The sequence below is a fragment of the Lipotes vexillifer genome, unplaced genomic scaffold, assembly GCF_000442215.2.
Source record: "Lipotes vexillifer unplaced genomic scaffold, Lipotes_vexillifer_v1.1 scaffold230, whole genome shotgun sequence".
In the NCBI taxonomy this organism is placed as follows: Eukaryota; Metazoa; Chordata; class Mammalia; order Artiodactyla; family Lipotidae; genus Lipotes; species Lipotes vexillifer.
The window spans coordinates 1689427-1704606 of record NW_006775143.1 but is presented as its reverse complement, the minus strand read 5'-3'; positions in this window follow the sequence as shown (position 1 = coordinate 1704606).

Below are 15180 nucleotides of genomic sequence, written 5' to 3'. Positions count from 1 at the left end.
GAGTGTCTAGCCTACATTAATAATCAATAAACATAATCAATAGATGTTAGTTATTATAGTATCTTAGACCTTCTTGGTCTAAAGCAATAGTGGTAAAATAAAAGTTGCTTTGGGTTTAATATAAGGTATCTGGGTTTAGAATATTGACTCTGCCATAGTGTCATGGATAAGGTATATAATCAGTGAGCTGGATCTATAAAGTGGACATAAGCATACCTGACTTACAAAATTGTTGTGAAAAGTAAATTCTGTAACTAATAAGAGAAATCACCTAGCACCAAGAACTATGTGCTCAATAAATGTTAATTTCCCTCATCTTTGCTTTGACTTAACATCATTCCCCCAAGGAAGGCTTCCCTGATGCCACAGGCTGAGTTAGACACCCTCCTTTCTTTGCTTCTAGCACCTTGCATCAACCTGGAGCAGAGAAGAGAATACGCTCCTCCAGCTGGGCCCATGAGCCGTGGCAGCTGAGCCTGCGCGTCCGGAGCCTGTGCTCCGCAACTGGAAAGGCCACAACAGTGAGAGGCCCGCGTACCGCAAAAAAAAAAAAAAAAAAAAAGTATTTTCTCTGTCTCCACCTTTAACCTGGAGCTGTTTGATGTACCAGGTACTGTTCTAAGCACTTTACAAATAACAATGTATTTAATCTTTCTATAAACCTAGGAAGGTGTACTATCATTCTCTGTGTATCAGGGAACTGAGGCAAGAGGGGGTTTGAATTACGCATCCCAGTTTGCACGGCCGGCACAGATGGGGTACTCACTGCTTCCTTCTACTTGTTGAGGTCTCAGTGGAGATGTCATCCCCAGAGAGAGGACTTTCACGACTCCCTACTCCACAAGTACCACCCATTCACCATCATTTCTGTGTCGATATTTTCTCCACCACAGCTGATTCATGGATTAATTGATGGATTGCCTCCGTCACTCAAATATAAACTTTACCAGGAAAGGGATTTTGCCTCTCTCATCCACTGCTGTGTATCCAGCCCTTAGGAGACACGCTGACACACAGGAGGTGCTCAATAAGTATTTGATGGAAAATTAACAATTGCATGCATTTATTAATTATGGAATTTATTTTGTAACTTAGAAACAATGGCTAGGTCAATCTATACTTTTTACGTTCTTGTGAAAGTTAGTGGCATTTTAAACGAAGTTGGGTTGGGGGACGAGGAAGACTGCACAGAGATAGGACTCCCTTTGGCCCTGCACTGGGTCTTCTGGACTCTCAGCAGCATGGCTTCTGTCTGAACAGCTGGCCAATAGCTGGTTCTCACCCTCTTCTTGGAAGGCAGGAGGGGTTTCTCTTCAAGGTGACAGGATGGGAAAGCAGAGGAAGCTGCACAGGGGAGAGATATACTGCAGTCGTGGCATTAAGCCTGGGGTTTGAGATGCCCACTAAGATTCACTGGGAAAAAGTAATACTTGAAAAAGTGTAATGTCTAGTATTTATCACCTCGGTCTATTGGTAGCTCATTCTCCCTGACATCTATGGAGATTCTTAGGAACTAATAGATTGTCTAACACCTACCTTGACAATGAGCCATGCACTTTGTTGTTAGCTTTAATTCTCACCTGTTATTCTCTAATTAATTTTTGCTGCTCTAAGTCTTATGTAACCCATTAGCATGATATTCAAGTTCTTAAACAACCTTTCTGATCTACTGTCTTGCTATTTTTTCTTCCTGTAATCTCTGCCCTCATCAAAATAGATGTCCTTACTATTCCCTGCACATGCTCCAAATTCCCTGTTACCTCTGTCTAGATTATTTTTCCCTCACTAGTACTCTGCATGCACAGATAGCATCCATCCTTCAGGGCCATTTCTGATTCTCATCATATCCTTCATGTGTAATAGTTTTTTCCTTTGTATGTCCTTATTCCTTGTATAACTTATTTATAACATTTAATATTTTCTGTCACATATCCTATTTGCATTTAAGGCTGTGATGCTTTAGATTATTGTCCAATAAATAGTCATTCCCTTCTTCCTCTGTGAGTAGAGAGCCTTCCCCAGAACTTGTTGATGTTGACCTTGGCCATGTGACTTGCATTGGCTAGTGAGGTACTGGAAGTCATGATATGAGCCAAGGCTTTTGTAGTGATGCTGTCTCTTTGTGCTTCTGCCATTGTCATGAGAGTAATATGCCCTGTCTAGCTCACTGGTCCACGTAGGGTGACAGATATGATAGAAGATCTGTACGTAAGTCATAGTTTGGAGACAAGCCTAGCCAAGCCAACCCAAATCAGCAGACACCCCCAGCCAACCTTCAGATATCTGAGTGAAAATAAATTCTTGCCATTTTAAGCCACTGAGTTTTAGATTAGTTTTATTACACAGCGTTATTGTGCCAATCACTGACTGATACAAAGTTTTAACTCCTTTCCTATACTCTGAATTGCTTGAAGCTAGGGACAGTTTGATTCATCTTTTTTCACTCATGCAAAATTCCAAAACACAATCCTAATACATATTTTTTGAACAAATAAATGGAGTAATAAGTGAATGATTAAAGAACTCTAGAGAGAAATTCAAGATTCAAGAATCAGTAACACTAATGTACTCATTAGTTCAACAAGAATTAATTGAATACTTATTTTGTGTCAGGCATTGTACTAGAGGAACAGTATTCAGTGCTAAAAAAGCCAGACTTGGAGTCTTGATGCTCCTTGGTGGCTTGGGAAGGCTCCAGAATCAGGAATTCATAATGCAGTCAATGTGCAAACTTTGATTATCCTTGAATTGCATGCGAGGGCAGCAAAATAATCAGAGAAGTGATAATGGATAGAAAAGAGCAGAAGATCCCTCTCTCACTGCTGATTCCCATTATCTCAGGTTAAGAGCAAATCCCCAGACAGATGGGAGGAATTTGCATCCATTTGAGAAAATGAGTAGCAGAAGCTGACCCAAGGGTAAAATTGAAATCTATAGGGACAGGTACTGGTGGGTCGTTTTCTGATTGCTGAATGACACCTCTATCCCTTCCCCCTATCATGGAGAGGCTTTGGGCATGCTGAGCCTAAATGCCATTATCACCTGTAAATCAAACCCCTGGATCCATGACGTCTAGATTTGACAGTGTGACCTCAATGCCCTTTTCCGAGAGCTTTTCCTGATTATTAAGCATTTCTGTCACACTTTCCTGCCTACCCCACCTACTCACCCCAAAGGTGTGGCTAAAGTAGCTTACTGCTGATGACTTCCATTTTGCAACACAAGGAACTCTAGGAATGAGGATTAGAGTGCTAAAATTCCTGAATCATGGAAGGCATCGACAGAACCAAGTGTTAAGTCCAGCTTCCTTGCCTTGGACACCAGCCACCGGGGAGCAAAATTCATCCAGCACATGCTTTAATATCACCTAAGGCTTTTTCTTTGTGTCTATGTTTTTGACAGAGCAGGTGGCTAGTCAGATGGACTGTGAGAGAGAAAAGGCAACTTTTGCATGGCTTGGAGAATGACATGCCAAAAGAAATGCATGGCTATTTCCAAAACTGGCATCTCTTAGCCTGAAAGAATAAGTTGGAATTTTTTACTACCTTCAATAAATGCCACTTTGATATGCTAGTGGACCCTCATGGGGACAGCAGCCGTAAGAAAATAAATGTTTTGGTCAAGTAGACAAATATCAACAGAGATCTACTTTCTAATCACTGTGCAATTTAAATATAATAATGCACTACGACATTTAGTACACTATTTAGCATATGACAGCAACAACAAAAATAATAATAGTATCATTGATTGAGTCCCTATAGTATACCAGGCAGTATGCGAAATGCTGTGAAGGTCTCATCTCAGGTAACCCTTCCAACAATTCTAAGAGTTAGGAACTATAAGCATCGCCATCTGTCATATGACGAAACTAAGGCTAAGAAATGTGAAATTCCTTGTCCAGAGTCACACACCTAATAAGTGACGAGGCCAGGATTTGACCTCAGGCATCTTACTCTAGAGCTCCTGGTTATAAACACTACCTCATATCCCCTTTCATCATCAAGATCAGACATACAATGAATGGAAGCTAACATCATCATCATTTTATTATGATCGTAATTATTAGGTACCATAACAAGAAAAGTTACTGCATAAGAGTATTTTCTGGAATGTTTCTACTGAAAGAAATGGTTGATTGAAAAGTAAGGATGCAAGTTTAAGTGTGGTCTTCAGGGCTAAACTGTAGGAGACAAGTAAAAAGGAAGGGAAAGGTTGAATCCAAAATACCTGGTTCTCACTTCAGGTAGGCTAGGCAAGTTACTCCCTGAATCATTTGAAAAACGAAATGCAGTAGATTATATCATGGTCCTAATTCTTCACCTCTCTCAGTGTCTGCAACCTTTGCCAGGTGTCTTTACTCTTACTAAAGAGCCAGAGTCTATTTCTGCACTCTTTGAATCAGGGCATGTCCATGTGACTTGTTTTGACCAATAGAATGAGGCAGAAGTGAATGGTGGGTCAGTTCCCAGCCCTGTGTGTTTTTGCTTTCTGTCTTATGCTTCTGCAGTCGCTTTCTGTCTTATGCTTATGCCTGGGCCAGCCTACTGGTCTCAGAAGGAAGACGGCAAACATGCAGAGCAGAGATTTCCCAGTTAAGGTGCCGCAACAAAGTTCAGCTTAGAGCTGAATCCCTGCTGACTCACAGATGCATTGATGAGCCTAGCCCATATAGCCAACCTCCAACCAACCCACTGACATGTAAGCTGTAATCATAAATAATGGTTTTAAGCCACTAAATTTGGGGTTGGTTTATTAAGCAGTAACAGGTAACCAGTACAGAGAATGTTCATATATACTTATGCCCAGTGTCTGACACATAGCTCCTGTTGAATAAAAAATATTTCCCTTTCCTACCTCTTTAATCAATCAGAAAAGTTTTAGTTCCTGCCAGTGAAAGTCCCAAAATTATGTTAAGATCATCAATCACACAGGTGGAGGAAGGAAACTCAAGGATACCTTGTATCAATGCTTCCACTTTGGCTCTGTGCTGAGGTTGGGAAGTGAAGCAAGAGACAGCACGTGACCGACCCTCTTGTACCAGGAGCTTGCAGCTCCACCATCAGCACAAACGATGGCCTGACAGCCTCAGAGCAAGTTTTCTAGAGTAATTATTTCCATTGCCACGATTGGTTATTTCTATTTCAAAGTCAGTTCCCCTCTTCACTCCTGATTTTTCATTTCTTTAAAAAATGACAGTGAGTAACACACCACCGTAAAGCAATTATACTCCAATAAAGATGTTGAAAAAAAAAATGACAGTGAGTGTCTGATTTAGCTCTTGGAAGAAGACAGGGTGTTTAGGGAAGGATGGAAGCATGGAAGGAAAAGGCAAGGGAGGAAAGAAACAAAATGCCTCACCCCAAACGGGTTTTACAAATGTAAAGCGCTAATGAAATTCGAAATAACGATAAATTATGCTTCCAAGGCTGAAGCCTCACGTTTCCCACCATGAATATTCATCTCCATGTTATCTTTCGAGGGAATAAAAATGGGGTGAAACAGCAATGCACGTGTAGGGTGTTTTTTTTTTTTTTTTAACTTTTCTTATTCTATTTTTGTCTGGACCAAGGCAGGCCCCTGGCTTGATATTGTCTGTATTGTAATATTCTCTGTAGCTGTGATGTGTGTGTCACTGGATGTCCACATGCAGACGTCTTAAGTGGAAGATGCTTAAAATGTCAATAAAATGTTAAGTTGAGAAGAAGTGGGGGGAGAAAAGCTGAAACTACTCTCTTTGTGGCTGGTAAATGGTCACAGGTAGAATAGGATTGTGACTTTGGGCTTGGCAACCTGGAATCTGGACAAGGAAATCCAATGCATCTTTCATCAACTGGCATGGAAGAGTAGGAGGCTATTAATAAGCTACCAATAGAGGGTTGCGGGCTTCCCTGGTGGCTCAGTGGTTGAGAGTCCGCCTGCCGATGCAGGGGACACGGGTACGTGCCCCGGTCTGGGAAGAATCCATATGCCGCGGAGCGGCTGGGCCCATGAGCCATGGCCACTGAGCCTGCGCGTCCAGAGCCTGTGCTCCGCAATGGGAGAGGCCACAACAGTGACAGGCCCGCGTACCGCAAAAAAAATAAATAAATAAATAGAGGGTTGCAACTTGCTGTCGGAAGAGTTCTGCAATTGGCTCCCAAGCTCAGAGGAGCATCTGTACAACAGCAGGCATACAATGAACTGTACATGTAGACATAATGTTATTAGTCTGCTCAGGCTACCGTAGCAAAATACCACAGGCTGGGGGGATTAAACAACAGAAATGTATTTTCTCACAGTTCTGGAGACTGGAAGTCCAAGATCAAAGAGCAGCTGGATTGGTGTCTGGTGAGATCTCTGTCCTTGGGTTGCAGATGGCTGGCTGCTTTCTCTGTATCCTTGATGTGTGCCTGTGGCCAGGGGTGGAGAGAGCGAGAGAGCAAGAGAGCTCTTCCTCTTCTTATAAGGCTACCAATCCTATTGAATTTGGGTCCCACACTCATGACCTCATTTAACCTTAATTATATCTTAAAGGCCTTATTTCCAAATACCATCACATTGCCGGGTAGGGCTTCAATATGTAAATTTGGGGGAGACACAATTTAGTCCATAGCATACAGTATGGCCAACCTTCTCTGTGAAGGTGGCATGGTTCCCACTGTCCCCAAGGAGGAAAAAATGGCTCATCTTACCCAGCTCTGATGTAATCATTGGCCTGTATTTCACAGCCGAGAGTCAGAATGTCAGCATGATGACAGCAAACCTGAGGGGCTGGGGGCAGGGGAATGTGGGGCAGAGAAAGCAGAAGAGTGAGACAGGAATCACATGCTTTAGCAAATCCCAAAGGAACAAGGAGACCCAGGAGCTGTGAGCCAGAGGGCTTCCTTTCCCAGGGCTCTGAGAAGAAGCCAGGTTTGTCTAAGCCAGTGATCTGGGATCCCCAGAGACTCCTGGAGAAGTGCCTCAGGGAATTGCTGAATACTGATGTGCCCTGGGGCCAGGAGGTACGCGGGTCAGTAGGCTGACAGGGTGGGAGTGGGAGAGAGAGCATGATAAGACGGTAAATGTTGACACATTAAGATGTCCCCCAAAATAGCTCTCCTGTCACCCCCAATTTTTTTTTTTTTTTTTTTGCGGTACGCAGGCCTCTCACTGTTGTGGCCTCTCCCGTTGCGGAGCACAGGCTCCGGACGCGCAGGCTCAGCGGCCATGGCTCACGGGCCCAGCCGCTCCGCGGCATGTGGGATCTTCCCGGACCGGGGCACGAACCCGTGTCCCCTGAATCGGCAGGCGGACTCTCAACCACTGCACCACCAGGGAAGCCCCGTCACTCACAATTTTGCTTACAAACCTTCAGCAGCTTTTTGGTACCTTCATAATAATAGTCTTAAGTTGGCATTTGTGGCTCTGTGTGCTGTTTTTCAACTAACTCTTCCAGCTTTTTGAGATGACTGGCAGAGATAACATTTAGGGCTTGTTTATTTGAAATGGCTACTGTTCTGAGCCTTCTATACATATAAACTCACTTAATTCTGACAACTTGAGAAGACAGGACTTACTACCCTCATTCATTTTACAGATGAAGAAACAGGGTTCATGGAAGTTTAGTGGATCGGCCAAGGTCACGTAGCTAGTAAACAGTAGAGCTAGAATTCAAACCCAAGACATCTAACTCCAGAGTCCACGCTCATAAATACTACACAGTAATGCTTGCTTCACGCACTTTATGTGACAGAATCTCTGGCCTTCTGCCAAACAAGTCCTATACTTTTTCTGTTCCTAGAGTATTCAACATCATCCCATTCTCTGCAGATCCCAACTCCCATGAATATTCAAGACCAGATTCTAGGGGTGTCTCCTCCATGAAAATTTTCATGGTCCCTCCCGCTGTAAGTGGCATCTCCCAATTCATCTCCTACTGAGCATTTTATCTTCTCTGTGGTGATTACCATTTGGGGACTGAAAAGAAAATTTATATGACTGTAGTGTAGCGTGGCACATAATCATCAGATATGGATGCATCAAAGCTCTCCTACAGGCTGTGAGCTTCACACAAGCATGGGGTAGGCATGTCAGCATGCCTTGCAATCCCTAGAACAGTGCTCTGCACTTAGTAGTTATAGCAGCTAGGATTAGGTTCAGTGGAAAGTAACAAAAAATCAAAAACAGTGAATTTAATGATAGAAGTCTATTTATCTCTCTTATAAAACAAGTCTGGAGATAGACAGTACGGACCTGTTTTAGCATTTCTTTGGCCATCAGGTACCCAGATTGCTTCTATATATTTGCTTCTTAATCCCCAAGGTGTGGCTCGGATCTTCCTGGTCCAAAACGGCTGCTTGAGTTCCAGCCATCACATGCATGATCTAAATAGTAGGAGAGAGTAAGAGAAGACTTCATGGAAGTGCAACACAACACTTCTGCTTATATCTCATGGACCAGATTTTGTTACACAGTTACTCCTAACTGCAAAGGAGCTGGGGATGTCTTTTTTAGCCATTTAGTTGGAGTTATGACCTTCCAGGTAAAAATGGGTATTATTTTATTAAGGAAGAAGGGATAAGTAGGTGTTGGAAGCAACCAGCAACCTCATCATTATAGGTCCTCAGTAAATATTCAATTCAACAACTATTTCTTGAAATAGTTTCTTGAATAGTTATTTCTTGAATAGTTTCTTGAATAGTTTCTCTGTGCCAGTCACTGTGTGAAACACTAAGGATACAGAATTCAAAGAGAAAGCCCACCATCAGACCCACCATATTCTAAGCATGGCTGGCCCACTTGTTATATTTTGGACAAATTACTTAACATCTCCAAAACTTAGTTTCTTCAATCTGTAAATGAAATAATATTACTCTTTCACAGAATTTGTGGGAGAGGTGATACAGCACACAGTAGGTGCTCAACAAATGTTAGCTTTTTAAATTGAAAGCCAAAAGGATGCAACCGTTACCACATTGCACACCCTCTTCCCTTCTTCCTTCTGCCTTCTGGCACCAGGAAGAGCCCTCCAGCTTTGACACAAGTCAATTCTGGATGAAGCTGAGATTGAATTTGATTCTTCTTCCCTGAGTTGTCATACAGGGGTCTGAACCTTAATTACTAGTCATTGCCCTTCACACACAAAAAATGGTAACCTGCTCAGCCCATCAAAGCATGCCCTTTGAAATGCTGAACTAGACAGTGAACAGAAAGTATCTGACAAAAGGCATCTTTTCTTCCAGAGATAAAAGCAACTTGAAATGCATATAAGTCCTGTGCCCTTGTTAATTAATCAGGGTTCGCATTAAAAGCTTAAACATCTTTGATGCAGGAAGCTCAGAGAGCTGGAACCTTTTTCCTGTTCTGTAGAGGGGAGATGGGTGGACAGGGCAGCCCAAAGAGGTGTGTGTGGGGAGGGGGCGGAAGACTAGATGGCCTGTTGCCTACCAGGACAGATGTAACAGGCAGGAAGGAGACTGGTTCCAAAGTGAGAAGCCCACCACATTTGTGCAGGTCCTACCCATTCATTAAAGAGAAACGCAGGGCTCTGAGCTACTAGTGCTTCTGACACAGCTTCCTTCCCAACGTTCATTCGTTCAGGAGGAGTTTATAGTAGGAACTTCTGTTCATTCCTGCAGCATATGATTAGTGGGCTTCTACTATTATACCTGCCAGCTTGGGGACAGAGTTGTGCAAAAGACATAGTCCCTACCTTTGGAAGAGTCTGGCACAGTGGTTCTCCAATGAGGGTACTTTTGTTCCCAGGGGGCCTTTGGGACACTCTTGGTTGTCCTAACCATGGGGGCAGAGGGTGGGGTGGGGAGAGAGCCTGGCACCTAGTTGGTAGAGGCCAGGCACGTTGCTCGGCATCCTCCCGTGCATGGAACAGCCCCACAACAGGGTTACCCAGTCCAAATGATCCAGAGTGCCAAGGTTGAGACAGTGGGAGAGCAGACATTCCAACACGCAATTTCAATAAAGCATAATAAGTGCCATGCTCTAGCAGGAACAAGTAAGCAAGTGTCAGGGAAAGCCTCCATGCAGGAGTAGTATATAACTGAGACTCTGGAGATGAGTACGATTGAAGGGGTTGGACTGGGCAAGCAGAGGCAACAGCCTGTGTGAGAGCTCAAAGGCAGGAGAGCTCAGAGCCACTGAGAATATGAATGGTCAGTGAAACTGGAGGGGAGAGTGAGAAGGGGAAAGGCGCAGAGGTGAGGCTGGCAGGTTAACAGGGGCTGGGACTTGTGAGCCGTGCTTAGTGATAGAGTTTTGTCTGAAGATGAATGCAGATTCGCTGAAGGCTTTTAAACCAAAAAGCAACACAATAGAAATTTGTTATAGGAAAACATATTGCTCGGCACTGTCCCACGTACTTGAGAGGAAATACAAGATCATCTGTGCCTTGGCAGTCTAATAGGCAAAATAAAATAAAGTCGGAGAGCTGTGATACAATTACGTGTAAAAGAAGACTTGAGACAGATTGCTTTCCATTTACAAGGCCAGGGGAAATCAGTCGTGGCTTAGTCAGTGTGGGCTGCTATAACAGAATACCACAGACTGGGGGATTTAAACAACAAGACTTATTTCTCACAGTTCTGGAGGCTAGAGATCCAAGATCAGGATGCTGGAAGATTCCATGTCTGGTGAGAGCTCTCTTCTCAGTTTGCAGATGGCTGCCTTCACCAGTGTCTTCACGGGGTGGAGAGAGGTCAGCTGTGGTCTCTTATCCCCTTACAAGGGCACCACTGTCCTCATGGGTTCTCCAACCAGAAGACATACAAACCCAATCATGCTGGGAGGTGCTTAATAGTCTGTGGGGGAGGGATTGGAGCTGAAGTTGGTGGAGATTAACATCAGGTGTGAAGGTGCAAAATCTAAGGGGAAGCTGGAAATAAAGACATAAAGAAGTTGGCTTTTGCTTACCACTTACCTTTGTCCAGACTAAACATCTTTCAGTTTCTTAAATGCAACAGGTTCTCTCTTGTCTCCCGGATATGCTACTTGGAATATTCTGCCTTCTCTTCCTTCCCAACTTGCTTTCATCTGATTAACACCCTCTCAGCCTTCAGGTCTCAGGTTGGACATCACCTTTTCTGGAAGTTTCTCCACGGATTCCTCAGTCTGGAGATTGGAACTGTTTGTCTATTGCTCCATTAGATGATAACCTCCATGAGGAGGTTGCCCATTGCTGTGTTCCATGACTTAGCACATGAATTGTTGCCCATTGCTGTGTTCCATGACTTAGCACAAGCCTAGCAAATACCAGGCTCTTGCTAACTATTTATTGACTTGGCTTGAGTTGGAAGCCAGGAGCCTCCAAACAGGGAGGAATCTAATCTGAGGAATGGTTCAGGGTCAGAGTTTTAGAACCAGGGCTGCAGACTCAGAGCAGGCTGGGCACCCTATTTATTTGAGCCAGTTGAATACTGTGAGGGTTGGCATGGGTGCTTAAAGTTCAGGGCTACCCCAATAAAGTGCACCAGCTACACAGATTTGGGAGAAATTAATTGTTTCAGGGAGAGAGAGGAGCCCTGGGAAGCTGTGTGGATAAAGTGGTATTTCTGCTTGGCCTTGAGGGACAGACAGGCTTGGTGCTGCCAATGCACAGCTCTGTTCTCTCTCTGCCTTGGCACCTGTTGATCTTCCAAATTCTCTGCACACCGCTCTCTCTGTCAGAGCACAGGTGCGGCTTAATGTGCAGAGTGTCACCTAGGTTACATCCCACGGAGGACACCTATTATGTGCTGTTACGGGCTGGGATCTCCAGGCGCATGCATTCAAAGCACAAAACACCTATAGCATATTCCACAGGGCGCCCCTTATGTATTCATGATCATGAATAGTGTATGTGTATGTGGATCCATAAAAACTTGCATTTCACTCAGAGGCTTAACCTTTCAAAGAACTTCCACAAGTCGAACCTTGTTTCCTTTGCACAGCAATAATATGAGGCAGGTGAGGAAGACATGGTTGTGCTCACATTGCAGATGTTGCTCACATTGCAAATGACTTGTCCAAGGCCACAAGCAATCCTTATGCAACTAGGGATGGGACCCAAGGGGTCATAATTGCCAATTAATCAAACCCTTCCAATCCAGTGTCGGTGAGCTCTCTACTTTGTGATAAAATATGTCCAAATGTGTTAAGGACAACTGCCAGTAACTCAACCTGCTGTGCAATGTTTAATAAAGTCTTAAAATATGATCTTCTGATAGGTGAATGACCAAAGAAATCAATTTCTTCCTGACTGACCAAAGAAATCAATTTCTTCAATTATAAAAATTGGGTCCTTGTGCTTTACTAATATGTGTAATGGTGAATGCTAGAAACAAATGAGTAACGTGAACTTATATTCATCTAAAGTTAAAAGCATTTGGTTACATACCTAGCTTATAATGAAATCAACTAAATTAAATCACTAAGGATCAAAATCCTTCAGGGAAACAGTTTCTTCTCTGAATTTAAACACTAGGCCAGGTAACCAGAAGGTTAATGTTCAGCTAATTAGCTAACGGCAAAGCATATATACATACGCAACTATAAGACGCCAACTAATGACACTGCTATGTGGAGTCCTTATAACACTTTCAACTCAAACTTGGAGCAAATGCATTTTCTTTGCTCCCTTACCCAGAACCCTCCCACCAAGCTTTGTTTTCTCTGTTTCTTCTTTTCTTCCACCCATTTCCCTCTAAGACTATTTCCTCTCTGTGAAGGCTTTCATAATAAAGCCAGTGAAACCGCAGGCTCCTGATTCTGAAGAACAGCTGTGCTGAATTAGTACAGCTAAGAAGAAAGTAGAGCCGTGAAACTCATTTCTGTGGTCTGATGTCTTTCTGCATCATGTGTTTTCAAGCATTCGTATAAAGAAGTGCCTTTTTAGGGCGTTCACGTTGTCTTTATCTTTCACTCTCACTGCTTCGTGCATACGCGCGCGCGCGCACACACACACACACACGCGCGCACATGCTTGCAGAGACAGAGGTTGTCCCTATGCAAACTTTGCCAAAAGTGTTCTCCCACAGATAAATCACTTCCTTCCCAAGGAAGCAAATACCTGTGCCACATAGCTGGAGTGGGTGGGGGGACTCTGCATCCTGAAATACCCTGTCAACTGTCAATCGTTTAGCACCAGAGTGAGGAGAGCCTCTCTGATGGCTGAGCAGTCAGGAGAGCTGCCCACACTGGACTACTAGCACCAAGGCCCTTTCCTCAAGGTGACTCCCGAGACCAGCTTCGGGATGGTCTGAAGAACCCTGTGTCAGGAGACAGATATGATTACTGGTGGTACCCTCCAGGATTACTTCTGTGATTGGCCCAAAGAGCAAAGCCTGCATGTGCTTCCCAGAGCTAATGTCAAAACTAAGCGGAAGCCTAGGGACAGATGAATTAGGGCTTGGAGATCCGTGGTGGGCATCCTCCCACGGTACTCAAGAGGAAAAGAATCCCACACAACATACTGATAGGCTGCAAATATATGAATGCTGATATTTGCTTCCCCTATTACACAAAGGAAGAAAACACATAAATGGGTTAATTAGCTCCTATGCAGCATTTAATTAGAGCATCTTTGTTCACTCTGCTTTAGCCAGAATCTCAATTATCTATCCCTATTTCCAGGATTTTTGAGCACAGACGTACATTTTCACTAGGGGCTCCCCATGTGAAGCTTGGGGTCTCAGCGATCTTCCATGTGGCAGTGGTAGCCAATTTCAACATGAAATTTTGATTACTTTCAAGTTATCCCATTATCACACCCGTGTCCCCTGCATCGGCAGGCAGACTCTCAACCACTGCGCCACCAGGGAAGCCCCCAAAAGGCTTCTTTTTTTTTTCATGCTGTATGTGTATAATTATAAATAGGTTTTTTAGAAGTCCAGATTGGCGTCAGGGCTGGGAACTTGGTGACTTTTCTTCCCATAAGATGAAGCAATGATAAGTGACCTTGATTATGTAAAAACTCATTCAATCCTCACAATTCTCTAAGGTAGGTATTATTATTATTTTTATCAGCATTTGTCAGATAGAGAAACTGAGTCACAGAGAGGTTAAGGGATTTGTCCAGAGACTTGATCCCAGGTGGCCTGGATCCTGGGTCTAAACTCTCAGTCATCGTGCTTCTATGTTTCTCAACAATACCGTAGTCTTTGCTGCATGAACACCAATATCAATTCTACTGGAATCATAAATTGACACAGATCATTCTTTTTATAAGAATGATATTAGTTAGAACTATTTTGATTCTGAATAGAAGAAATCAGACTCATACTTAACATATGCAAAAGAGGAAATTTATTATAAGCGGGGAGGGGATGTCTCTTGAGGAAGCCAAGGTCAGGAATGCAGCTGGACATCAGAAACAATGGGAACCAGGAACTGAAACATTAGGACAGCTCTCCTTGTCTCTTTTCCTTATTTCTTTCTATTATCACCTACACCTGCTTTCTTCTTCATTCTGTGTGTCTGCAGAGTTACATCTTCAAATCCCTGTTCCTTACAGAGGAGAAGCACATGCCCACAGATTCTGAGCTTTATTTTTGACACACTTGGACCCAAAGAGAGACTAGTCCAATATTTGCTCCTAACATGTCCATAAAGCCCAATATGAAAGTGATGATTATTATCGTTGTCACAGAGGCCCTTGTGATGGATAACTCTATTGATTTCTGTGTCTGGTGCTTGGACCAGCTCCTTTGCCCTACCTCCTCATATGCCTGAAGTAGGAGCAGCTGCCTTTTAAAGCAAAAGCATTACCAAGGGTCCCCAGTCCTTACTGGGCCGGTGAGGAGCTTCCTTGGACCTTTTCAAATCTGTAACTGTCTTCCAGAATTTGATACCTGAAACAGCATCAAGAAGTAGGAAAAGTGATTACTACTATTCTTTTTCTTTCTTTTCTTTTTTAACAGATGAGGACTCAGAGGTTCAGAGAGATGACAATACTTATCCAATTTTGCATTGCTGTCAAGTGGTAAAGTCCTTTCTCAACGACTTTTTGCACAATGAAAGCAAAATTCAAAATTCAGCTTTTAGGGCTTCCCTGGTGGCGCAGTGGTTGACAGTCCGCCTGCTGATGCAGGAGACATGGGTTCGTGCCCCGGTCTGGAAAGATGCCACATGCCGCAGAGCGGCTGGGCCCGTGAGCCATGGCCGCGGAGCCTGCGCGTCCGGAGCCTGTGCTCCGCAATGGGAGAGGCCACGACAGTGAGAGGCCTG